The sequence below is a fragment of the Rhinolophus sinicus genome, chromosome 16, assembly GCF_057876585.1.
Source record: "Rhinolophus sinicus isolate RSI-liver-muscle chromosome 16, RSI-T2T, whole genome shotgun sequence".
NCBI classification, from domain to species: domain Eukaryota; kingdom Metazoa; phylum Chordata; class Mammalia; order Chiroptera; family Rhinolophidae; genus Rhinolophus; species Rhinolophus sinicus.
In genome coordinates, this window is record NC_142516.1 from 86,115,001 (window position 1) to 86,142,500 (window position 27,500).

The window sequence follows — 27,500 nt, forward strand, 5'->3', positions numbered from 1 at the left end:
TAACACTAACCCTAACACTAACGCAAAGCTAACCTTAACCCTAAACCTAACCCTAACCCTAACGCATACCTATCCCTAACCCTTACCATAACACTTACGAAAACCTAACCCTAAACCTAACCTCAACCCTAACCCTAACCCTAACCCTAACCCTAACCTAACCGGAGCCCTAACCTTAACCCTAACCTAATCTAACCCTAACCCTAACCATAAACCTAACCCTTACGCAAACCTAACCCTAACCCTAACCCTAACTCTAACCCTAACCATAATCCTAACGCAAACCTAACCCTAACCCTAACATTAACACTAACCCTAACCCTAACACAAACCTAACCCTAACCCTAACCCTAACCCTAACCCTAACCCTAACGCAAACCTAACCCTAAACCTAACCCTAACCCTAACCCTAAACCAAACCCTAACCCTAACAGAAACCTAACCCTAACCCTAACCCTACCCCTAAACCTAACTCTAACCCTAATCCAAACACAAACCTAAGCCTAACCCTAACCCTAACACTAACCCTAACACTAGGCAAAGCTAACCCTAACCCTAACCCTAACCCTAACGCATAACTAACCCTAACCCTTACCCTAACCCTAACGCAAACCTAACCCTAAACCTAACCCTAAACCTAACCCTAACCCTAACCGTAACCTAACCTAACCCTAACCCAAACCCTAACGTAACCCTAACCCTAACCCTAAACCTAACCCTAACCCTAACGCAAACCTAACCTTAACCCTAACCCTAAAACAAACCTAACCCTAACCTTAACCCTAACCCTAAACCTATTCCTAACCCTAACCCTGACGCAAAGCTATCCCTAACCACAACCCTTACCCTAACCGTAACGCAAACCTAACAATAACACTAACCCTAACCCTAACCCTAACGGAAACCTAACCCTAATCCTAACCCTAACTTTAACACAACCTAAATCTAAACCTAACCCTAACCCGAATCCTAATATTAACCCCAACCCTAACCTAACCCCAACCCTAACCCTAACACAAACCCTACCCTAACCCTAACCCTAACAGAAACCTAACCCTAACACTAAACCTAACCCTAAACCTAATGCAAACCTAACACTAACCCTAACCCTAACCCTAACCCTAACCCTAACCCTAACCCTTACCCTAACCCTAACCCTAACCCTAACCGTAACCTAACACTAACCCTAACCCTAACACTAACGCAAAGCTAACCCTAACCCTAACCCTAACCGTAACCCTAACGAATACCTAACCCTAACCCTTACCCTAACCCTTACGCAAACCTTACCCTAAACCTAAACCTAACCATAACGCTAACCCTAACCCTAACCCTAACCCTAACCCTAACCTAACCTTAACCCTAACCCTAACCCTAACCCTAACGCAAACCTAACCCTAACCATAACCCTAAAACAAACCTAACCCTAACCCTAACCCTAACCCTAACCCTACCCTAACCCTAACCCTAACCCTAACCCTAACACTAAACCTAACCCTAACCCTAAACCTAACGAAAACCCTAACGCAAACCTAGCCCTAACCCTAACCCTAACCCTATCGCAAACCTAACCCTAACCCTAAACCTAACCGTAACCCTAACCCTAACGCAAACCTAACCCTAACCCAAACCCTAACCCTAACCATAACCCTAACCCTAACCCTAACCCTAACCCTAACGCAAACTTAACCCTAACCCTAACCCTAACCCTAACACAAACCTAACACTAACCCTAACCCTAAACCTAACCCTAACCTAACCGTAACCTAACCCTAACACTAACCCTAACACTAACGCAAAGCTAATCTTAACCCTAACCCTAAACCTAACCCTAACGCATACCTAACCCTAACCCTTACCATAACACTTACGCAAACCTAACCCTAAACCTAACCCTAACCTAACCCTAACCCTAACCCTAACCCTAACCTAACCGTAACCCTAACCCTAACCCTAACCTAATCCTAACCCTAACCGTAACCATAACCCTAAACCTTACGCAAACCTAACCCTAACCCTAACCCTAGCTCTAACCCTAACCATAACCCTAACGCAAACCTAACCCTAACCCTAACATTAACCCTAACCCTAACCCTAACCCTAAACCTAACACTAACCCTAACCCTAACGCAAACCTAACCCTAAACCTAACCCAAACCCTAACCGTAACCCTAACCCTAACCCTAACCCTAACGCAAACCTAACCCTAAACCTAACCCTAACCCTAACCCTAAACCAAACCCTAACCCTAACAGAAACCTAAACCTAACCCTAACCCTACCCCTAAACCTAACTCTAACCCTAATCCAAACGCAAACCTAAGCCTAACCCTAACCCTAACCCTAACCCTAACACTAGGCAAAGCTAACCCTAACCCTAACCCTAACCTAATCCTAACCCTAACCGTAACCATAACCCTAACCCTTACGCAAACCTAACCCTAACCCTAACCCTAACTCTAACCCTAACCATAACCCTAACACAAACCTAACCCTAACCCTAACATTAACCCTAACCCTAACCCTAACCCTAAACCTAACACTAACCCTAACCCTAACGCAAACCTAACCCTAAACCTAACCCTAACCCTAACCCTAACCCTAACCCTAACCCTAACCCTAACCTAACCGTAACCCTAACCCTAACCCTAACCTAATCCTAACCCTAACCGTAACCATAACCCTAACCCTTACGCAAACCTAACCCTAACCCTAACCCTAACTCTAACCCTAACCATAACCCTAACACAAACCTAACCCTAACCCTAACATTAACCCTAACCCTAACCCTAACCCTAAACCTAACACTAACCCTAACCCTAACGCAAACCTAACCCTAAACCTAACCCTAACCCTAACCCTAACCCTAACCCTAACCCTAACCCTAACCCTAACCCTAACGCAAACCTAACCCTAAACCTAACCCTAACCCTAACCCTAAACCAAACCCTAACCCTAACAGAAACCTAAACCTAACCCTAACCCTACCCCTAAACCTAACTCTAACCCTAATCCAAACGCAAACCTAAGCCTAACCCTAACCCTAACCCTAACCCTAACACTAGGCAAAGCTAACCCTAACCCTAACCCTAACCCTAATGCATACCTAACCCTAAACCTTACCCTAACCCTAACGCAAACCTAACCCTAAACGTAACCCTAGAACAAACCTAACCCTAACACTAACCGTAACCTAACCCTAACCCTAACCCAAACCCTAACGTAACTCTAACCCTAACCCTAAACCTAACCCTAACCCTAACGCAAACCTAACCCTAACCCTAACCCTAAAACAAACCTAACCCTAACCTTAACCCTAACCCTAAACCTATTCCTAACCCTAACCCTGACGCAAAGCTATCCCTAACCATAACCCTTACCCTAACCGTAACGCAAACCTAACAATAACACTAACCCTAACCCTAACACTAACCCTAACCCTAACCCTAAACCTAACGCAAAATAACCCTAATCCTAACCCTAACTTTAACACAACCTAAATCTAAACCTAACCCTAACCCGAATCCTAATATTAACCCCAACCCTAACCTAACCCCAACCCTAACCCTAACACAAACCCTACCCTAACCCTAACCCTAACCCTAAACTTAAACCTAACGAAAACACTAAAGCAAACCTAACCGTATCCCTAACCCTAACCCTATCGCAAAACTAACCCTAAACCTAAACGTAACCCTAACCCTAACCCTAACGCAAACCTAACCCTAAACCTATCCCTAAAACAAACCTAACCCTAACCCTAATCCTGAACCTAATCCTAACCCTAACCCTTAGGCAAACCTAACCCTAACCCTAACCCTAACACAACCTAAATCTAAATCTAACCCTAACCCGAAACCTAACATTAACCCTAACCCTAACCTAACCCTTACCCAAACCCTAACCCTACCCTAACCCTAACCCTAACCCTAACCCTACCCTAACCCTAACCCTAACGCTAACCCTAACAGTAACCTAAACATAACCCTAATCCTAACCCTAAACCTAACGCAAACCTAATACTAACCTAACCCTAAACCTAACCCTAACCCTAACGCAAACCTAACCCTAACCCTAACCCTAACTCTAACCCTAAGAGTAACGCAAAGCTAACCCTAAATTAACCCTAACCCTAACCCTAACGCATACCTAACCATAACCCTTACCCTAACCCTAAAGCAAACCTGACCCTAAACCTAACCCTAAAACTAACCATAACCCTAACCCTAACCCTAACCCTAACCATATCCTAACCCTAACCCTAACCCTAACCGTAACCTAACACTAACCCTAACCCTAACCCTAACACTAACCATAACCCTAACCCTAACCCTAAACATAATCCTAACCCTAACTCTGAGGCAAAACTAACCCTAACCCTAACCATAACTCTACCATAACCGTAACGCAAACCTAACAATCACACCAACCCTAACCCTAACCCTAACTCTAACGCAAACCTAACCCTAACAATAACACTAACCCTAACACAACCTAAATCTAAACCTAACCCTAACCCGAAACCTAACATTAACCCTAACCTTTCCTAACCCTAACCCTAACCCTAACCCTAACCCTACCCTAACCCTAACCCTAACCCTAACCCTAACCCTAAACCTAACGAAAACCCTAACGCAATCCTAACCCTATCCCTAACCCTAACTCTATCGCAAACCTAACCCTAACCCTAACCCTAACGCAAACCTAACCCTAACCCTAACCCTAACCCTAACCCTAACCCTAACCCAAACAGAAACCTAACCCTAACCCTAACCCTATCGCTAACCTAACCCCAACCCTAACCCTAACCCTTACCCTAATCCTAAACCTAAACCTAACCCTAACCATATCCCAAAACTTAATCCTAACCCTAAACCTAACCCTAAACCTAACCCTAACGCAAACCTAACCCTAATCCTAACCCTAAACCGAACCCTAACGCAAACCTAACCCTAACCCTAACCCTAACCTAAACTCTAACCATAACGCAAAACTAACCCTAACCCTAACCCTAACCCTAATCCTAACCCTAACCCTAACGCAAAACTAACCCTAACTCTAACGATTTCCCTAACCCTAACGCAAACCTAACCCTAACCCAAAACCTAACCCAAAACCTAACCCTAACACTAACCCTAACCTAAACGCAAACCTAATCATTAACTTAACGCTAAACTTAAAACCCTAACGCTAAACCTAACACTAACCCTAACCCTAACCCTAACCTTAACCCTAACCCTAACCCTAACCCTAACCGTAACCCTAACCCTAACATTAACCCTAACCCTAAATCTAACCCTAAACCTAACACTAACCCTAACCCTAACACAAACCTAACCCTAACACTAACCCTAACCCTAACCGTAACGCAAACCTAACCCTAACCCTAACATTAACCCTAACCCTAAATCTAACCCTAAACCTAACACTAACCCTAACCCTAACACAAACCTAACCCTAACACTAACCCTAACCCTAACACTAACGCAAGCCTAACCCTAAACCTAACCCTAACCCTAACGCAAAACCTAACCTTAACCCTAACAGAAACCTAACCCTAACCCTAACCCTAAACCTAACTCTAACCCTAACCCAAACGCAAACCTAAGCCTAACCCAAACCTAACCATAACCCTAACACTAAGGCAAAGCTAACCCTAACCCTAACCCTAACCCTAACGCATACCTAACCCTAACCCTTACCCTAACCCTAATGGAAACCTAACCCTAAACCTAACCCTAAACCTAACCCTAACCCTAACACTAACGCAAAACTAACCCTAACCCTAACCCTAACCCTAACCCTAACATAAACCTAACCCTAACCCTAACCCTAACCCTAAATCTAACGCAAACCTAACCCTAACCCTAACCCTAACCCTATCGCAACCTAACACTAACCTAAACCTAACCCTAACCCTAACCCTAATGCAAACCTAACCCTAACACTAACCCTAACCCTAACCCTAACCTTAACCCTAACCCTACCTCTAACAGAAACCTAACCCTAACCCTAACCCTAACCCTAAACCTAACGCAAACCTAACCCTAACCCTAACCCTAACCCTAAACCTAACACTAACGCAAAGCTAACCCTAACCCTAACCCTAACCCTAACCCTAACGCATACGTAACCCTAACCCTTACCCTAAACCTAACGCAAACCTAACCCTAAACCTAACACTAACCCTAACCCTAACCCTAACCCTAACCCTAACCCTAACCCTAACCCTAACCTTAACCCTAACCCTACCCCTAACCCTAACGCAAACCTAACCCTAACCCTAACCCTAAAACAAACCTAACCCTAACCGTAACCCTAACCCTAAACCATATCCTAACCCTAACCCTGACACAAACCTAACCCTAACCCTAACAATAACCCTCACCCTAACCGTAACGCAAACCTAACAGTAACACTAACCCTAACCCTAACCCTAACCCTAACGCAAACCTAACCCTAACCCTAACCCTAACCCTAACACAACCTAAATCTAAACCTAACCCTAACCCGAAACCTAACGTTAACCCTAACACTAACCTAACCCTAACCCTAACACAAACCCTAACCCTAACCCTACCCTAACCCTAACCCTAACCTTAACCCTAACCCTAACCCTAACCCTAACCCTAAACCTAACGAAAACCATAACGCAAACCTAACCCTAACCCTAAACCTAACCCTAACCCTATCGCAAACGTAACCCTAACCCTAAACCTAACCCTAACCCTAACCCTAACCTAACCGTAACCTAACCCTGACACTAACCCTAACACTAACGCAAAGCTAAACTTAACCCTAACCCTAACCCTAACCCTAACGCATACCTAACCCTAACCCTTACCATAACACTTACGCAAACCTAACCCTAACCCTAACCCAAATCCTAACCTAACCGTAAACCTAACCCTAACTCTAAACTAATCCTAACCCTAACCCTAATCCTAACCCTAACCGTAACCTAACCCTAACCCTAACCCAAACCCTAACGTAACACTACCCTAACCCTAAACCTAACCCTAACCCTAACGCAAACCTAACCCTACCCTAACCCTAAAACAAACCTAACCCTAACCTTAACCCTAACTCTAAACCTATTCCTAAACCTAACCCTGACGCAAAGCTATCCCTAACGATAACCCTTACCCTAACCGTAAGGCAAACCTAAAAATAACACTAACCCTAACCCTAACCCTAACCCTAATGCAAACCTAACCCTAATCCTAACCCTAACTTTAACACAACCTAAATCTAAACCTAACCCTAACCCGAATCCTAATATTAACCCCAACCCTAACCTAACCCCAACCCTAACCCTAACACAAACCCTACCCTAATCCTAACCTAACCCTACTTAAACCTAACGAAAACCCTAAAGCACACCTAACCGTATTCCTACCCCTAACCCTATCGCAAACCTAACCCTAAACCTAAACGTAACCCTAACCCTAACCCTAACGCAAACTTAACCCTAACCCTAACCCTAAAACAAACCTAACCCTAACCCTAATCCTGAACCTAATCCTAACCCTAACCCTTAGGCAAACCTAACCCTAACCCTAACCCTAACACAATCTAAATCTAAACCTAACCCTAACCCGAAACCTAACATTAACCCTAACCCTAACCCTAACTTTAACGCTAACCCTAACAGTAACCTAACCATAACCCTAATCCTAACCCTAAACCTAATGCAAACCTAATACTAACCTAACCCTAAACCTAACCCTAACCCTAACGCAAACCTAACCCTAACCCTAACCCTAACCCTAACCCTAACCCTAAGACTAACGCAAAGCTAACCCTAAATTAACCCTAACCCTAACCCTAACGCATACCTAACCATAACCCTTACCCTAACCCTAAAGCAAACCTGACCCTAAACCTAACCCTAAAACTAACCCTAACCCTAACCCTAACCCTAACCCTAACCCTAACCATATCCTAACCATAACCCTAACCCTAACCCTAACCTAACTCTAACCCTAACCCTAACCCTAACACTAACCATAACCCTAACCCTAACCCTAACCCTAAACCTAATGCTAACCCTAACTCTCAGGCAAAACTAACCCTAACCCTAACCATAACCCTAACCATAACCGTAACGCAAACCTAACAATCACACCAACCCTAACCCTAACCCTAACTCTAACGCAAACCTAACCCTAACAATAACCCTAACCCTAACAAAACCTAATCTAAACCTAACCCTAACCCGAAACCTAACATTAACCCTAACCCTATCCTAACCCTAACCCTAACCATAACCCTAACCCTAAACCTAACGAAAACCCTAACGCAATCCTAACCCTATCCCTAACCCTAACTCTATCGCAAACCTAACCCTAACCCTAACCCTAACGCAAACCTAACCCTAACCCTAACCCTAACCCTAACCCTAACCCAAACAGAAACCAACCCTAACCCTAAACCTATCGCTAACTAACCCCAACCCTAACCCTAACCCTAACCCTAAACCTAAACCCTAACCCTAACCCTAACCCTAAACCTAATCCTAACCCTAAACCTAACCCTAAACCTAACCCTAACGCAAACGTAACCCTAATCCTAACCCTAAACCCAACCCTAATGCAAACCTAACCCTAACCCTAACCCTAACCCTAACTCTAACCATAACGCAAAACTAACCCTAACCCTAACCCTATCCCTAACCCTAATCCTAACCCTAACCCTAACGCAAAACTAACCCTAAACCTAACGATTACCCTAACCCTAACGCAAACCTAACCCTAACCCAAAACCTAACCAAAAACCTAACCCTAACACTAACCCTTACCTAAACGCAAACCTAATCATTAACTTTTCGCTAACCTTAAAACCCTAACGCTAAACCTAACACTAACCCTAACCCTAACCCTAAACCCTAGCCCTAACCCTAACCGTAACCCTAACCCTAACCTTAACCCTAACCCTAACCCTAACGCAAACCTTACCCTAACCCTAACCTTAACCCTAACACTAACCCTAACCCTAACGGTAACCCTAACCCTAACCCTAACCCTAACTCTAACCCTAACCCTAACCCTAACGCAAACCTAACCCTAACCATAACATTAACCCTAACCCTAAATCTAACCCTAAACCTAACACTAACTCTAACCCTAACACAAACCTTACCCTAAGACTAACCCTAACCCTAACCCTAATGCAAGCCTAACCCTAAACCTAACCCTAACCCTAACCCTAAACCTAACCCTAACACTAACAGAAACCTAACCCTAACCCTAACCCTAACCCTAAACCTAACTCTAACCCTAACCCAAACTCAAACCTAAGCCTAACCCTAACCCTAACACTAACGCAAACCTAACCCTAACCCTAACACTAACCCAACCCTAACCCTAACCCTAACGCAAACTTAACCCTAACCCTAACCCTAACCCTAAAACAAACCTAACCCTAACCCTAACCCTAATCCTAACCCTAACCCTAACCCTAACACTAACGCAAACCTAACCCTAACCCTAACCCTAACCCTAACTCAAGCTAAATCTTAACCTAACCATAACCCGAAACCTAACATTAACCCTAACCCTAACCTAACCCTAACCCTAACCATAACCCTACCCTAACCCTAACCCTAACCCTAACCCTAATCCCAACCCTAACCCTAACCCTAAACCTAACGAAAACCCTAACGAATACCTAACCCTAACCCTTACCCTAACCCTTACGCAAACCTAACCCTAAACCTAACCCTAACCTAACCCTAACCCTAATCCTAACCCTAACCTAACCGTAACCCTAACCCTAACCCTAACCTAATCCTAACCCTAACCGTAACCATAACCCTAAACCTTACGCAAACCTAACCCTAACCCTAACCCTAGCTCTAACCCTAACCATAACCCTAACGCAAACCTAACCCTAACCCTAACATTAACCCTAACCCTAACCCTAACCCTAAACCTAACACTAACCCTAACCCTAACGCAAACCTAACCCTAAACCTAACCCAAACCCTAACCGTAACCCTAACCCTAACCCTAACCCTAACGCAAACCTAACCCTAAACCTAACCCTAACCCTAACCCTAAACCAAACCCTAACCCTAACAGAAACCTAAACCTAACCCTAACCCTACCCCTAAACCTAACTCTAACCCTAATCCAAACGCAAACCTAAGCCTAACCCTAACCCTAACCCTAACCCTAACACTAGGCAAAGCTAACCCTAACCCTAACCCTAACCTAATCCTAACCCTAACCGTAACCATAACCCTAACCCTTACGCAAACCTAACCCTAACCCTAACCCTAACTCTAACCCTAACCATAACCCTAACACAAACCTAACCCTAACCCTAACATTAACCCTAACCCTAACCCTAACCCTAAACCTAACACTAACCCTAACCCTAACGCAAACCTAACCCTAAACCTAACCCTAACCCTAACCCTAACCCTAACCCTAACCCTAACCCTAACCTAACCGTAACCCTAACCCTAACCCTAACCTAATCCTAACCCTAACCGTAACCATAACCCTAACCCTTACGCAAACCTAACCCTAACCCTAACCCTAACTCTAACCCTAACCATAACCCTAACACAAACCTAACCCTAACCCTAACATTAACCCTAACCCTAACCCTAAACCTAACACTAACCCTAACCCTAACGCAAACCTAACCCTAAACCTAACCCTAACCCTAACCCTAACCCTAACCCTAACCCTAACCCTAACCCTAACCCTAACCCTAACGCAAACCTAACCCTAAACCTAACCCTAACCCTAACCCTAAACCAAACCCTAACCCTAACAGAAACCTAAACCTAACCCTAACCCTACCCCTAAACCTAACTCTAACCCTAATCCAAACGCAAACCTAAGCCTAACCCTAACCCTAACCCTAACCCTAACACTAGGCAAAGCTAACCCTAACCCTAACCCTAACCCTAATGCATACCTAACCCTAAACCTTACCCTAACCCTAACGCAAACCTAACCCTAAACGTAACCCTAGAACAAACCTAACCCTAACACTAACCGTAACCTAACCCTAACCCTAACCCAAACCCTAACGTAACTCTAACCCTAACCCTAAACCTAACCCTAACCCTAACGCAAACCTAACCCTAACCCTAACCCTAAAACAAACCTAACCCTAACCTTAACCCTAACCCTAAACCTATTCCTAACCCTAACCCTGACGCAAAGCTATCCCTAACCATAACCCTTACCCTAACCGTAACGCAAACCTAACAATAACACTAACCCTAACCCTAACACTAACCCTAACCCTAACCCTAAACCTAACGCAAAATAACCCTAATCCTAACCCTAACTTTAACACAACCTAAATCTAAACCTAACCCTAACCCGAATCCTAATATTAACCCCAACCCTAACCTAACCCCAACCCTAACCCTAACACAAACCCTACCCTAACCCTAACCCTAACCCTAAACTTAAACCTAACGAAAACACTAAAGCAAACCTAACCGTATCCCTAACCCTAACCCTATCGCAAAACTAACCCTAAACCTAAACGTAACCCTAACCCTAACCCTAACGCAAACCTAACCCTAAACCTATCCCTAAAACAAACCTAACCCTAACCCTAATCCTGAACCTAATCCTAACCCTAACCCTTAGGCAAACCTAACCCTAACCCTAACCCTAACACAACCTAAATCTAAATCTAACCCTAACCCGAAACCTAACATTAACCCTAACCCTAACCTAACCCTTACCCTAACCCTAACCCTACCCTAACCCTAACCCTAACCCTAACCCTACCCTAACCCTAACCCTAACGCTAACCCTAACAGTAACCTAAACAAACCCTAATCCTAACCCTAAACCTAACGCAAACCTAATACTAACCTAACCCTAAACCTAACCCTAACCCTAACGCAAACCTAACCCTAACCCTAACCCTAACTCTAACCCTAAGAGTAACGCAAAGCTAACCCTAAATTAACCCTAACCCTAACCCTAACGCATACCTAACCATAACCCTTACCCTAACCCTAAAGCAAACCTGACCCTAAACCTAACCCTAAAACTAACCATAACCCTAACCCTAACCCTAACCCTAACCATATCCTAACCCTAACCCTAACCCTAACCGTAACCTAACACTAACCCTAACCCTAACCCTAACACTAACCATAACCCTAACCCTAACCCTAAACATAATCCTAACCCTAACTCTGAGGCAAAACTAACCCTAACCCTAACCATAACTCTACCATAACCGTAACGCAAACCTAACAATCACACCAACCCTAACCCTAACCCTAACTCTAACGCAAACCTAACCCTAACAATAACACTAACCCTAACACAACCTAAATCTAAACCTAACCCTAACCCGAAACCTAACATTAACCCTAACCTTTCCTAACCCTAACCCTAACCCTAACCCTAACCCTACCCTAACCCTAACCCTAACCCTAACCCTAACCCTAAACCTAACGAAAACCCTAACGCAATCCTAACCCTATCCCTAACCCTAACTCTATCGCAAACCTAACCCTAACCCTAACCCTAACGCAAACCTAACCCTAACCCTAACCCTAACCCTAACCCTAACCCTAACCCAAACAGAAACCTAACCCTAACCCTAACCCTATCGCTAACCTAACCCCAACCCTAACCCTAACCCTTACCCTAATCCTAAACCTAAACCTAACCCTAACCATATCCCAAAACCTAATCCTAACCCTAAACCTAACCCTAAACCTAACCCTAACGCAAACCTAACCCTAATCCTAACCCTAAACCGAACCCTAACGCAAACCTAACCCTAACCCTAACCCTAACCTAAACTCTAACCATAACGCAAAACTAACCCTAACCCTAACCCTAACCCTAATCCTAACCCTAACCCTAACGCAAAACTAACCCTAACCCTAACGATTTCCCTAACCCTAACGCAAACCTAACCCTAACCCAAAACCTAACCCAAAACCTAACCCTAACACTAACCCTAACCTAAACGCAAACCTAATCATTAACTTAACGCTAAACTTAAAACCCTAACGCTAAACCTAACACTAACCCTAACCCTAACCCTAACCTTAACCCTAACCCTAACCCTAACCCTAACCGTAACCCTAACCCTAACATTAACCCTAACCCTAAATCTAACCCTAAACCTAACACTAACCCTAACCCTAACACAAACCTAACCCTAACACTAACCCTAACCCTAACCCTAACGCAAACCTAACCCTAACCCTAACATTAACCCTAACCCTAAATCTAACCCTAAACCTAACACTAACCCTAACCCTAACACAAACCTAACCCTAACACTAACCCTAACCCTAACACTAACGCAAGCCTAACCCTAAACCTAACCCTAACCCTAACGCAAAACCTAACCCTAACCCTAACAGAAACCTAACCCTAACCCTAACCCTAAACCTAACTCTAACCCTAACCCAAACGCAAACCTAAGCCTAACCCAAACCTAACCATAACCCTAACACTAAGGCAAAGCTAACCCTAACCCTAACCCTAACCCTAACGCAAACCTAACCCTAATCCTAACACTAACCCTAACCCTACACTAACGCATACCTATCGCTAACCATAACCCTAACCCTAACCCTAACGCAAACCTAACCCTAACCTTAACCCTAACCTTAAACCTACCTTTACGCATACCTAACCCTAAACCTAACCGAAACCCTAACCCTAATCCTAACCCTAACCCTAACGCATAGCTAACCCTAACCTTAACCTTAAACCTAACCCTAACTCTAATCCTAACTCAAACCTAAACCTAACCCTAACTCTAACCATAAACCTAACACTGACGCATAGCTAACCCTAACCCTAACCCTAACCCTATCCCTAACCATAACGCAAACCTAACCCTAAAAATAACGCTAACCCTAACACAAACACAAACCTAACCCTAACACTAAAGCAAACCTGACCCTAACCCTAACCCTAACCCTAACCATAACCCTAACCCTAACGCTAACGCATACCTAACCCTAACCCTACCCCAAACCCTAACGCAAACCTAACCCTAACCCTAACCCTAACGCAAACCTAACCCTAACCCAAAACCTAACTCTAAACCTAACCCTAATACTAACCCTAACCTCAACACAAACCTAATCATAACCTTAACGCTAACCTTAAAAACCTAACGCTAAACCTAACCCTATCGCTAACCCTAACCCTAAACCCTAACCCTAACCCTAACCGTAACCCTAACCCTAACCGCACCCCAAACCCTATCGCAAACCTTACCCTAACCCTAACATTAACCCTAACCCTAACCCTAACCCTAACCCTAACCCTAACCCTAACCCTAACGCAAACCTAACACTAACCCTAACATTAACCCTATCCCTAACCTTAAACCTAAACCTAACGCTAACCCTAACACTAACGCAAACCTACCCCTAACCCTAACCCTAACCCTAACGCAAACCTAACCCTAAACCTAACCCTAACCTAACCCTAACTATAAACCTAACCCTAACCATAACAGAAACCTAACCCTAACCCGAACCCTAACGCATACCTAACCCTAACCCTTACCTTAACCCTAAAGCAAACCTAACCCTAAACCTAACCCTAACCCTAACCCTAACCCTAACCCTAACCCTAACCCTAACCCTAACCCTAACCTAACCCTAACCCTAACCCTAATCTAACCCTAACCCTAACCCTAACCCTAAACCTAAAGAAAACCTCACCCTAACCCTAACCCTAAAACAAAACTAACCCTAACCCTAACCCTAAACCTAATCCAAACCCAAACCCTTACGCAAACCTATCCCTAACATTAACCATAACCCTAACCCTAACCGTAACGCAAACCTAACAATAACCCTAACCCTAACCCTAACCCTAACGCAAACCTAACCCTAACCCTAACCCTAAACCTAACACAACCTAAATCTAAACCTAACCCTAACCCGAAACCTAACATTAACCCTAACACTAACCTAACCCTAACCCTAACTCTAACCCTAACCCTACCCTAACCCTAACTCTAACCCTAACCCTACCCTAACCCTAATCCTAAACCTAACGAAAACCCAAACGCAAATCTAACCCTAACTCTAACCCTAACCCTATCGCAAACCTTAACCTAACCCTAAACCTAACCCTAACCCTAACCCTAATGCAAACCTAACCCTAACACTAACCCTAACCCTAACCCTAACCTTAACCCTAACCCTACCTCTAACAGAAACCTAACCCTAACCCTAACCCTAATCCTAAACCTAACGCAAACCTAACACTAACCCTAACCTAAAACCTAACCCTAACCCTAACGCAAACCTAACCCTAACCCTAACCCTAAAACAAACCTAACCCTAACCCTAACCCTAACCCTAAACCATATCCTAACCCTAACCCTGACACAAACCTAACCCTAACCCTAACCATAACCCTCACCCTAACGCAAACCTAACCCTAACCCTTACCCTAACCCTAACACAACCTAAATCTAAACCTAACCCTAACCCGAAACCTAACGTTAACCCTAACACTAACCTAACCCTAACCCTAACCCAAACCCTAACCCTAACCCTACCCTAACCCTAACCCTAACCCTAACCCTAACCCTAACCCTAACCCTAAACCTAACGAAAACCATAACGCAAACCTAACCCTAACCCTAACCCTAACCCTATCGCAAACCTAACCCTAACCCTAAACATAACCCTAACACTAACCCTAACGCAAACCTAACCCTAACCCTAACCATAAACCTAACCCTAACCCTAACCCTAACCCTAACCTTAACCCTAACAGAAACCTAACCCTAACATTAACCCTAACCCTAAATCTAATGAAACCTTAAAACTAACCCTAAACCTAAACCTAACCCTAACACTAACGCAAACCTAACCATAACACTAACCCTAACCCTAACCCTAACCTAACCGTAACCTAACCCTAACACTAACCCTAACACTAACACAAAGCTAACCCTAACCCTTACCATAACACTTACGAAAACCTAACCCTAAACCTAACCCTAACCCTAACCCTAACCCTAACGCATACCTAACCCTAACCCTTACCATAACACTTACGAAAACCTAACCCTAAACCTAACCCTAACCCTAACCCTAACCCTAACCCTAACCTAACCGTAACCCTAACCTTAACCCTAACCTAATCTAACCCTAACCCTAACCATAACCCTAACCCTTACGCAAACCTAATCCTAACCCTAACCCTAACTCTAACCCTAACCATAACCCTAACGCAAACCTAACCCTAACCCTAACATTAACACTAACCCTAACCCTAACCCTAAACCTAACACTAACCCTAACCCTAACACAAACCTAACCCTAACCCTAACCCTAACCCTAACCCTAACCCTAACCCTAACGCAAACCTAACCCTAAACCTAACCCTAACCCTAACACTAAACCAAACCCTAACCCTAACAGAAACCTAACCCTAACCTTAACCCTACCCCTAAACCTAACTCTAACCCTAATACAAACACAAACCTAAGCCTAACCCTAACCCTAACCCTAACCCTAACACTAGTCAAAGCTAACCCTAACCCTAACCCTAACCCTAACGCATAACTAACCCTAACCCTTACCCTAACCCTAACGCAAACCTAACCCTAAACCTAACCCTAACCCTAACCCTAACCCTAACCGTAACCTAACCTAACCCTAACCCAAACCCTAACGTAACCCTAACCCTAACCCTAAACCTAACCCTAACCCTAACGCAAACCTAACCTTAACCCTAACCCTAAAACAAACCTAACCCTAACCTTAACCCTAACCCTAAACCTATTCCTAACCCTAACCCTGACGCAAACCTAACCCTAATCCTAACCCTAACTTTAACACAACCTAAATCTAAACCTAACCCTAACTCGAATCCTAATATTAACCCCAACCCTAACCTAACCCCAACCCTAACCCTAACACAAACCCTACCCTAACCCTAACCCTAACCCTAAACTTAAACCTAACGAAAACCCTAAAGCAAACCTAACCGTATCCCTAACCCTAACCCTATCGCAAACCTAACCCTAAACCTAAACGTAACCCTAACCCTAACCCTAACGCAAACCTAACCCTAAATCTAACTCTAAAACAAACCTAACCCTAACCCTAATCCTGAACCTAATCCTAACCCTAACCCTTACGCAAACCTAACCCTAACCCTAACCCTAACCCTAACACAACCTAAATCTAAACCTAACCCTAACCCTAACCCTAACCCTAACCCTAACCCTAACCCTAAACCTAACGAAAACCCTAACGCAAGCCTAACCCTATCCCTAACCCTAACTCTATCGCAAACCTAACCCTAACACTAACCCTAACGCAAACCTACCCTAACCCTAACCCTAACCCTAACCCAAACAGAAACCTAACCCTAACCCTAACCCTATCGCTAACCTAACCCCAACCCTAAACCTAACCCTAACCCTAACCCTAAACCTAAACCCTAACCCTAAACCTAAACCTAATCCTAACCCTAAACCTAACCCTAAACCTAACCCTAACGCAAACCTAACCCTAATCCTAACCCTAAACCCAACCCTAACGCAAACCTAACCCTAACCTTAACCCTAACCCTAACTCTAACCATAACGCAAAACTAACACTAACCCTAACCCTAACCCTAACCCTAATCCTAACCCTAACGCTAACGCAAACCTAACCCTAACCCTAACGATTACCCTAACCCTAACGCAAACCTAACCCTAACCCAAAACCTAACCCAAAACCTAACCCTAACACTAACCCTAACCTAAACGCAAACCTAATAATTAACTTAACGCTAACCTTAAAACCCTAACGCTAAACCTAACACTAACCCTAACCCTAACCCTAAACCCTAGCCCTAACCCTAACCGTAACCCTAACCCTAACCGTAAACCTAACCCTAACCCTAACGCAAACCTTACCCTAACCCTAACCTTAACCCTAACCCTAACCCTAACCCTAACCCTAACCCTAACCCTAACTCTAACCCTAACCCTAACCCTAACGCAAACCTAACCCTAACCCTAACATTCACCCTAACCCTAAATCTAACCCTAACCATATCACTAACCCTAACCCTAACACAAACCTAACCCTAACCCTAACCCTAACCCTAAACCTAACCCTAACCCTAACCCTAAACCTAACCCTAACCCTAACAGAAACCTAACCCTAACCCTAACCCTAACCCTAAACCTAACTCTAACCCAAACCCAAACGCAAACCTAAGCCTAACCCTAACCCTAACCCTAACACTAACAGTAAGGCAAAGCTAACCCTAACCCTAACTCTAAACCTAACGCATACCTAACCCTAACCCTTACCCTAACCCTAACGGAAACCTAACCCTAAACCTAACCCTAACCCTAACCCTAACCCTAACCCTACCCCTAACCTAACCCTAACCCTAACACTAACCCTAACCTAACCCTAACCCTAACCCTAACCCTAACCCTAACCCTAACGCAAACTTAACCCTAACCCTAACCCTAACCCTAAAACAAACCTAACCCTAACCCTAACCTTAAACCTAACCCTAACCCTAACACTAACGCAAACCTAACCCTAACCCTAACCCTAACCCTAACACAAGCTAAATCTTACCCTAACCCTAAACCGAAACCTAACATTAACCCTAAACCTAACCTAACCCTAACCCTAACCCTAACCCTAACCCTAACCCTACCCTAACCCTACCCCTAACCCTAACCCTAATCCCAACCCTAACCCTAACCCTAAACCTAACGAAAACCCTAACGCAAACATAACCCTAACCCTAACCCTAACCCTATCGCATACCTATCCCTAAACCTAAACCTAACGCAAACCCTTACCCTAACGCAAACCTAACCCAAACCCTAAAACTAACCCTAACCCTAACCCTAACCCTAACCCTAACCCTAACCCTAACCCTAACCCTAACAGAAACCTAACCTTAACCCTAAACCTAACCCTAAACCTAATGCAAACCTAACACTAACCGTAACCCTAACCCTAACGCTAACCCTAACAGTAACCTAACCATAACCCTAACCCTAACCCTAACCCTAACGCTAACCCTAACCCTAACCCTAACCATAACCTAACCCTAACCCTAACCCTAACCCTAACCCTAACCTAACCCTAACCCTAACCCTACCCTAACCATAACCCTAACCCTAACCCTAACCCTAAAACTAATCCTAACCCTAACTCTGATGCAAACCTAACCCTAACCCTAACCACAATCCTAACCATAACCGTAATGCAAACCTAACAATCACACCAACCCTAACCCTAACCCTAACTCTAACGCAAACCTAACCCTAACCCTAACCCTAACCCTAACGCATACCTAACCATAACCCTTACCCTAACCCTAACGCAAACCTAACCCTAAACCGAACCCTAACCCTAACACTAACCCTAACCCTAACCCTAACCCTAACGCTAACCCTAACCCTAACCCTAACCATAACGTAACACTAACCCTAACCCTAACCCTAACCCTAACAGTAACCTAACCATAACCCTAATCCTAAGCCTAAACCTAACGCAAACCTAATACTAACCTAACCCTAAACCTAACCCTAAACCTAACGCAAACCTAACCCTAAACCTAACCCTAACCCTAACCCTAACCCTAAACCTAAACCTATTCCTAACCCTAACCCTGACGCAAACCTAACCCTAACCATAACCTTTACCCTAACCCTAATGCAAACCTAACAATAACACTAACCCTAACCCTAACCCTAACCCTAACGCAAACTTAACCCTAATCCTAACCCCAACTTTAACACAACCTAAATCTAAACCTAACCCTAACCCGAATCCTAATATTAACCCCAACACTAACCTAACCCCAACCCTAACCCTAACACAAACCCTACCCTAACCCTAACCCTAACCCTAAACTTAAACCTAACGAAAACCCTAAAGCAAACCTAACCGTATCCCTAAACCTAACCCTATCGCAAACGTAACCCTAAACCTAAACCTAACCCTAACCCTAACCCTAACGCAAAACTAACCCTAACGCTAACGATAACCCTAACCCTAACGCAAAACTAACCCTAACCCAAAACCTAACCCAAAACCTATCTCTAACACTAACCCTAACCTTAACGCAAACCTAATCATTAACTTAACGATAACCTTAAAACCCTAACGCTAATCCTAACACTAACCCTAACCCTAAACCCTAGCCCTAAACCTAACCGTAACCCTAACCTAACCCTAACCCTAACACTAACCCTAAACTAACCCTAACCCTAACCCTAACCCTAACCCTAACCCTAACGCAAACTTAACCCTAACCCTAACCCTAACCCTAAAACAAACCTAACCCTAACCCTAACCCTAAACCTAACCCTAACCCTAACACTAACGCAAACCTAACCCTAACCCTAACCCTAACACAACCTAAATCTAAACCTAACCCTAACCCTAACCCTAACCCTAACCCTAACCCTAACCCTAAACCTAACGAAAACCCTAACGCAAGCCTAACCCTATCCCTAACCCTAACTCTATCGCAAACCTAACCCTAACACTAACCCTAACGCAAACCTAACCCTAACCCTAACCCTAACCCTAACCCAAACAGAAACCTAACCCTAACCCTAACCCTATCGCTAACCTAACCCCAACCCTAAACCTAACCCTAACCCTAACCCTAAACCTAACCCTAACCCTAACCCTAACTCTAACCCTAACCCTAACCCTAACGCAAACCTAACCCTAACCCTAACATTAACCCTAACCCTAAATCTAACCCTAAACATGTCACTAACCCTAACCCTAACACAAACCTAACCCTAACCCTAACCCTAACCCTAAACCTAACCCTAACCCTAACCCTAAACCTAACCCTAACCCTAACAGAAACCTAACCCTAACCCTAACCCTAACCCTAAACCTAACTCTAACCCAAACCCAAACGCAAACCTAAGCCTAACCCTAACCCTAACACTAACACTAACAGTAAGGCAAAGCTAACCCTAACCCTAACTCTAACCCTAACGCATACCTAACCCTAACCCTTACCCTAACCCTAACGGAAACCTAACCCTAAACCTAACCCTAACCCTAACCCTAACCCTAACCCTACCCCTAACCTAACCCTAACCCTAACACTAACCCTAACCTAACCCTAACCCTAACCCTAACCCTAACCCTAACCCTAACGCAAACTTAACCCTAACCCTAACCCTAACCCTAAAACAAACCTAACCCTAACCCTAACCTTAAACCTAACCCTAACCCTAACACTAACGCAAACCTAACCCTAACCCTAACCCTAACCCTAACACAAGCTAAATCTTACCCTAACCCTAACCCGAAACCTAACATTAACCCTAAACCTAACCTAACCCTAACCCTAACCCTAACCCTAACCCTACCCTAACCCTACCCCTAACCCTAACCATAATCCCAACCCTAACCCTAACCCTAAACCTAACGAAAACCCTAACGCAAACATAACCCTAACCCTAACCCTAACCCTATCGCATACCTATCCCTAAACCTAAACCTAACGCAAACCCTTACCCTAACGCAAACCTAACCCAAACCCTAAAACTAACCCTAACCCTAACCCTAACCCTAACCCTAACACTAACCCTAACCCTAACCCTAACAGAAACCTAACCTTAACCCTAAACCTAACCCTAAACCTAATGCAAACCTAACACTAACCGTAACCCTAACCCTAACGCTAACCCTAACAGTAACCTAACCATAACCCTAACCCTAACCCTAACCCTAACGCTAACCCTAACCCTAACCCTAACCATAACCTAACCCTAACCCTAACCCTAACCCTAACCATAACCTAACCCTAACCCTAACCCTACCCTAACCATAACCCTAACCCTAACCCTAACCCTAAAACTAATCCTAACCCTAACTCTGATGCAAACCTAACCCTAACCCTAACCACAATCCTAACCATAACCGTAATGCAAACCTAACAATCACACCAACCCTAACCCTAACCCTAACTCTAACGCAAACCTAACCCTAACCCTAACCCTAACCCTAACGCATACCTAACCATAACCCTTACCCTAACCCTAACGCAAACCTAACCCTAAACCGAACCCTAACCCTAACACTAACCCTAACACTAACCCTAACCCTAACGCTAACCCTAACCCTAACCCTAACCATAACGTAACACTAACCCTAACCCTAACCCTAACCCTAACAGTAACCTAACCATAACCCTAATCCTAAGCCTAAACCTAACGCAAACCTAATACTAACCTAACCCTAAACCTAACCCTAAACCTAACGCAAACCTAACCCTAACACTAACCTTAGCCCTAACCCTAACCCTAACCCTAAACCTATTCCTAACCCTAACCCTGACGCAAACCTAATCCTAACCATAACCTTTACCCTAACCCTAACGCAAACCTAACAATAACACTAACCCTAACCCTAACCCTAACCCTAACGCAAACTTAACCCTAATCCTAACCCCAACTTTAACACAACCTAAATCTAAACCTAACCCTAACCCGAATCCTAATATTAACCCCAACCCTAACCTAACCCCAACCCTAACCCTAACACAAACCCTACCCTAACCCTAACCCTAACCCTAAACTTAAACCTAACGAAAACCCTAAACCAAACCTAACCGTATCCCTAACCCTAACCCTATCGCAAACCTAACCCAAAACCTAAACCTAACCCTAACCCTAACCCTAAGGCAAACCTAACCCTAACCCTAACCCTAAAACAAACCTAACCCTAAACCTGACCCTGAAACTAATCCTAACCCTAACCCTTACGCAAACCTAACCCTAACCCTAAACCTAACCCTAACACAACCTAAATCTAAACCTAACCCTAACCCGAAACCTAACATTAACCCTAACCCTAACCTAACCCTAACCCTAACCCTAACCTTACCCTAACCCTAACCCTAACCCTACCCTAACCCTAACCCTAACCCTAAAACTAACCCTAACCCTAAACTTAACACTAACCCTAACCCTAACCCTAACAGTAACCTAACCATAACCCTAATCCTAAGCCTAAACCTAACGCAAACCTAATACTAACCTAACCCTAAAGCTAACCCTAAACCTAACGCAAACCTAACCCTAACCCTAACCCTAACCCTAACCCTAACCTAACCCAAACCCTAACCCTAACCCTAACCCTAACCCTAACCCTAAACCTATTCCTAACCCGAACCCTGACGCAAACCTAACCCTAACCATAACCCTTACCCTAACCCTAACGCAAACCTAACAATAACACTAACCTAAACATAACCCTAACCCTAACGCAAACCTAACCCTAATCCTAACCCTAACTTTAACACAACCTAAATCTAAACCTAACCCTAACCCGAATCCTAATATTAACCACAACCCTAACCTAACCCCAACCCTAACCCTAACACAAACCTTAACCCTAACCCTAACCCTAACCCTAACCCTAACCCTAACCCTAACTCTAACCCTAACCCTAACCCTAACATTAACCCTAACCCTAAATCTAACCCTAAACCTAACACTAACCCTAACCCTAAAACAAACCTAACCCTAAACCTAACCCTAACCCTAACCCTAACCCTAACGCAAACCTAACCCTAACCCTAACCCTAACCCTAACCCTAACAGAAACCTAAACCTAACCCTAACCCTAACCCTAAACCTAATGCAAACCTAACATTAACCCTAACCCTAAACTTAACCCTAACCCTAACCCTAACCCTAACCCTAATTCTAACAGAAAACTAACCCTAACCATAACCCTAAACCTAACCAAACCTAACACTAACCCTAACCCTAAACCTAACCCTAACCCTAACGCAAACCAAACCCTAACCCTAACCCTAACACTAACGCAAAGCTAACCCTAACCCTAACCCTAACCCTAACCCTAACCCTAATGCATACCTAACCCTAACGCTTACCCTAACCCTTACGCAAACCTAAAGCTAAACCTAACCCTAACTGTAACCCTAACCCTAACCCTAACCTAACCCTAACCCTAACCCTAACCCTAACCTGACCCTAACCGTAACCCTAACTCTAAACCTAACGCAAACTTAACCCTAACCCTAACCTTAAACAAACCTAACCCTAACCCTAAAACTGAAACTAATCCTAACCCTAACCCTTACGCAAACCTAACCCTAACCCTAACCCTAACGCATACCTAACCATATCCCTTACCCTAACCCTAACGCAAACCTAACCCTAAACCTCACCCTAACCATAACCCTAACCCTAACCCTAACGCTAACCCTAACCCTAACCCTAACCATAAACTAAACCTAACCCTAACCCTAACCTTAACCTAACCCTAACCCTAACCCTAACCCTAACCCTAACCATAACCCTAACCCTAACCATAACCCTAAAACTAATCCTAACCCTAACTCTGACGCAAACCTAACCCTAACCCTAACCACAATCCTAACAATAACAGTAATGCAAACCTAACAATCACACCAACCCTAACCCTAACCCTAACTCTAACGCAAACCTAACCCTAACCCTAACCCTAACCCTAACGCATACCTAACCATAACCCTTACCCTAACCCTAAATCTAACCCTAACCCCAACCCTAACCCAAACGCATACCTAACCCTAATCCTAATCCTAACCCCAACCCTAACGCAAAACTAACCCTAACCCTAACCCTAACCCGAACCCTAACCCTAACCCGAAACCTAACATTAACCCTAAGCCTAACCTAACCCTAACACTAACCCTAACCCTAACCCTACCCTAAGCCTAACCCTAACCCTAACCCTAACCCTAACCCTAAACCTAACGAAAACCCTAACGCAAACCTAACCCTAACCCTAACCCTAACCTTATCGCAAACCTAACCCTAACCCTAACCCTAACGCAAACCTAACCCTAACCCTAACCCTAACCCTACCCAAACAGAAACCTAACCCTAACCCTAACCCTATCGCAAACCTAACCCCAATCCTAACCCTAACCCGAACCCTAACCCTAAACCCTAACCCTAACCCTAACCCTAAACCTAATCCTAACCCTAAACCTAACCCTAAACCCAACCCTAACGCAAACCTAAAAGTAACCCTAACCCTAACCCTAATTCTAACCATAACGCAAAACAAACCCTAACCCTAACGCTAACCCTAACCCTAATCCTAACCCTAACCCTAACGCAAACCTAACCCTAATGCTAACGATAACCCTAACCCTAACGCAAACCTAACCCTAACCCAAAACCTAACCCAAAACCTATCTCTAACACTAACCCTAACCTTAACGCAAACCTAATCATTAACTTAACGCTAACCTTAAAACCCCAACGCTAATCCTAACACTAACCCTAACCCTAACCCTAAACCCTAGCCCTAACCCTAACCTTAACCCTAACCCTAACCATAACCCTAACCCTAACCCTAACGCAAACCTTACCCTAACCCTCACCTTAACCCTAACCCTAATCCTAACCCTAACCCTAACTCTAACCCTAACCCTAACCCTAACATTAACCCTAACCCTAAATCTAACCCTAAACCTAACACTAACCCTAACCCTAAAACAAACCTAACCCTAAACCTAACCCTAACCCTAACCCTAACCCTAACGCAAACCTAACCCTAAACCTAACCCTAACCCTAACCCTAACCCTAACCCTAACCATAACCCTAACAGAAACCTAACCCTAACCCTAACCCTAACCCTAAACCTAACTCTAACCCTAACCCAAACGCAAACCTAAGCCTAACCTTAACCCTAACCCTAACCCTAACACTAAGGCAAAGCTAACCCTAACCCTAACCCTAACCCTAACGCATACCTAACCCTAACCCTTACCCTAACCCTAACGCAAACCTAACCCTAAACCTAACCCTAACCCTAACCCTAACCCTAACCCTAACCCTAACCCTAACCCTAACCGTAACCCTAACCTAACCCTAACCCTAACACTAACCCTAACCTAACCCTAACCCTAACCCTAAACCTAACTCTAACCCTAACCCTCACCCTAACGCAAACTTAACCCTAACCCTAACCCTAACCCTAAAACAAACCTAACCCTAATCCTAACCCTAAACCTAACCCTAACTTTAACACTAACGCAAACCTAACCCTAACCCTAACCCTAACCCTAACCCTAACAGAAACCTAACCCTAACCCTAAACCTAACCCTAAACCTAACGCAAACCTAACACTAACCCTAACCTAACCCTAACTCTAACCCTAAACCTAACCCTAATCCTCACCCTAACCGTAACCTAACCCTAACCCTAACCCTAACACTAACGCAAAGCTAACCCTAACCCTAACCCTAACCCTAACAAATACCTAACCCTAACACTTACCCTAACCCTTACGCAAACCTAACCCTAAACCTAACCCTAACCCTAACCCTACCCTATCCCTAAACCTAACCCTAACCCTAACCCTATCCCTAAACCTAACCCTAACCCTAAATCTAACGAAAACCCTAACGCAAACTTAACCCTAACCCTAACCCTAACACTATCGCAAACGTAACCCTAACCCTAAACCTAACCGTAACCCTACCATAACGCAAACCTAACCCTAACCCTAACCCTAACCCTTACCCTAACCCTAACCCTAACAGAAACCTAACCCTAACCCTAACCCTAAACCTAACGCAACCCTTACACTAACCCTAACCCTAAACCTAACCTTAACCCTAACGCAAACCTAACCCTAACCCTATCCCTAACTCTAACCCTAACACTAACGCAAAGCTAACCCTAACCCTAACCCTAACCCTAACCCTAATCCTAACCCTATCCCTGACGCAAACCAAACCCTAACCATAACCATAACCCTAAACCTAACCGTAACACAAACCTAACCCTAACACTAACACTAACCCTAACCCTAACCCTAACCCTAACGCAATCCTAACCCTAACCCTAACCCAAACCCTAACACAACCTATACCTAAACCTAACCCTAACTCGAAAACTAACATTAACCCTAACCCTAACCCTAACCCTAACCCTGACCGTACCCTAACCCTAACCCTAACCCAAACCCTAACCCTAACCCTAACCCTAAACTTAACGAAAACCCTAACGCAAACCTAACCCAAGCACTAACCCTAACCCTATCGCAAACCTAAACCTAACCCTAGCCCTAAACCTAACCCTAACCATAAACCTAACCCTAACCCTAACCCTAACCGTAACCCTAACCCTAAACCTACCCTAACCATAACCCTAACGCAAACCTAACCCTAATCCTAATCCTAACCCCAACCCTAACGCAAACCTAACCCTAACCCTAACCCTAACGCTAACCCTAACCCTAACCCGAAACCTAACATTAACCCTAAGCCTAACCTAACCCTAACCCTAACCCTAACCCTAACCCTACCCTAACCCAAACCCTAACCCTAACCCTAACCCTAACCCTAACCCTAAACCTAACGAAAACCCTAACGCAAAACTAATCCTAACCCTAACCCTAACCCTATCGCATACCTAACCCTAAACTTAAACCTAATCCTAACCCTAACCCTAACGCAAACCTAACCCAAACCCT